Source organism: Oncorhynchus clarkii, chromosome 24 (genome assembly GCF_045791955.1).
Source record: "Oncorhynchus clarkii lewisi isolate Uvic-CL-2024 chromosome 24, UVic_Ocla_1.0, whole genome shotgun sequence".
NCBI lineage: Eukaryota > Metazoa > Chordata > Actinopteri > Salmoniformes > Salmonidae > Oncorhynchus > Oncorhynchus clarkii.
This window is the reverse complement of record NC_092170.1, coordinates 38,237,495-38,239,994: the sequence shown is the minus strand read 5'-3', so window position 1 is coordinate 38,239,994 and position 2,500 is coordinate 38,237,495. Positions and strand designations below refer to the sequence as shown.

Sequence of the window (2,500 nt, the reverse complement as noted above, 5' to 3'; positions counted from 1 at the left end):
CTGCCACTTCCCTGACTTCCCTGCCACCCCTTACATGCGGTCCAGCGAAAGCAGACATGCAACACAGTAAAGACTTGGTTACACATTATCCACAAATGCTAATCAATAAATACACTACCGTTCAAAAGTTTTGGGGTCACTTAGAAATGTCCTTGTTTTGAAAGTCCTCAACTGGCAACTTCATTATTAAAGAGTACCCGCAAAACACCAACGTCAACAGCGAAGAGACGACTCCGGAATAGTGGCCTTCTAGGCAGAGTTGCAAAGAAAAAGACATATCTCAGACTGGCCAATAAAAATAAAAGATTAAGATGGTTAAAATAACACAGACACTGGACAGAGGAACTCTGCCTAGAAGACCAGCATCCCGGAGTCGCCTCTTCACTGTTGATGTTGAGACTGCTGTTTTGTGGGTAATATTTAATGAAGCTGCCAGTTGACTTGTGAGGCGTCTGTTTCTCAAACTAGACACTAATGTACTTGTCCTCTTGCTCAGTTGTGCACCGGGGCCTCCCACTCCTCTTTCTATTCTGGTTAGAGACAATTTGCTCTGTTCTGTGAAGGGAGTAGTACACAGCGCTGTACGAGATCTTCAGTTTCTTGGCAGTTTCTCGTATAGAACAGCCTTCATTTCTCAGAACAAGAATAGACTGACGAGTTTCAGAAGAAAGGTCTTTGTTTCTAGCCATTTTGAGCCTGTAATCGAACCCACAAATGCTGATGCTCCAGATACTCAACTAGTCAAAAGAAGGCCAGTTGTATTGCTTCTTTAATCAGAACAACAGTTTTCAGCTGCCCTAACATAATTGCAAAAGTGTTTTCTAATTAGCCTTTTAAAATGATAAACTTGGATTAGCTAACACAACGAGCAATTGGAACACAGGAGTGATGGTTGCTAATAATGGGCCTCTGTACGCCTATGTAGATATTCCATTAAAAATCAGCCGTTTCCAGCTACAATAGTCATTTACAACATTTACAATGTCTACACAGCATTTCGGATCAAATTGATGTTATTTTAATGAACAACAATAAAAACAAGGCCATTTCTAAGTGACCCCAAACTTTTGAACGGTAGTGTATGTCTGTTAAATTCACTGCTCTTGTTTACAGCGGGTCATTTCCCAGCACAGCAAGAAGAGGACTGGCCACCCCTCAGAGCCTGGTTCCTCTCTAGGTTTCTTCCTTGGTTCTGGCCTTTCTAGGGAGTTTTTCCTAGCCACAGTGCTCCTATATCTGCATTGCTTGCTGTTTGTGGTTTTAGGCTGGGTTTCTGTACAACAGTTTGTGACATCGGCTGATGTAAGAAGGGCTTTATAAATACATTTTATTGATTGATTTCATAGGTTACTGTCTGTAGTGCTCTGGTTGCTCTGTTTACAGCAGGTCATTTCATAGGGAACTGTCTGTAGTGCTCTGGTTTCTCTGTTTACAGCAGCTCATTTCATAGGGAACTGTCTGTACTGCTCTGGTTGCTCTGTTTACAGCAGGTCATTTCATAGGGAACTGTCTGTAGTGCTCTGGTTTCTCTGTTTACAGCAGCTCATTTCATAGGGAACTGTCTGTAGTGCTCTGGTTGCTCTGTTTACAGCAGGTCATTTCATAGGTTACTGTCTGTAGTGCTCTGGTTGCTCTGTTTACAGCAGCTCATTTCATAGGGAACTGTCTGTACTGCTCTGGTTGCTCTGTTTACAGCAGCTCATTTCATAGGGAACTGTCTGTACTGCTCTGGTTGCTCTGTTTACAGCAGGTCATTTCATAGGGAACTGTCTGTAGTGCTCTGGTTTCTCTGTTTACAGCAGCTCATTTCATAGGGAACTGTCTGTACTGCTCTGGTTGCTCTGTTTACAGCAGGTCATTTCATAGGGAACTGTCTGTACTGCTCTGGTTGCTCTGTTTACAGCAGGTCATTTCATAGGGAACTGTCTGTAGTGCTCTGGTTGCTCTGTTTACAGCAGGTCATTTCATAGGGAACTGTCTGTAGTGCTCTGGTTGCTCTGTTTACAGCAGCTCATTTCATAGGGAACTGTCTGTAGTGCTCTGGTTGCTCTGTTTACAGCAGGTCATTTCATAGGGAACTGTCTGTAGTGCTCTGGTTGCTCTGTTTACAGCAGCTCATTTCATAGGGAACTGTCTGTAGTGCTCTGGTTGCTCTGTTTACAGCAGGTCATTTCATAAGGAACTGTCTGAACAGCTGTTGTATAGTTACATCACCAACATTTATAGAATAAAGGCTCTAAAAACTGCAATGTTGAACTATTCTGTTGGTTTGGAAAAGTTTGTGCTTGTTCTCTGTTGACAGGAAGTGATGTCAGAGCTCATCCCTGAAAGTACAGGGACCAAGGTCACCAGGATGACACACGGATGATTCACGCGAACACGTAAACACAAGAGTATTAGCCAGGGAATCTTTCTCCGGGAGGTTGGTCAGTTTCTCTGATGCTGTTGGATGTTCCCTCATATTGTATAATTACATTAGATGTATTACACCCAACGCTGC

The 2,500-nt window shown here is 43.0% G+C and overlaps 1 protein-coding gene across 1 annotated transcript in view; it reads right to left on the bottom strand.

Moving 5' to 3' along the window:
• LOC139383054 (neuroserpin-like) overlaps positions 1–2,500 on the bottom strand; it is a 49,876-nt gene that overhangs the window by 5,586 nt on the left and 41,790 nt on the right. The gene's annotated exons all lie outside the window — the stretch shown is intronic.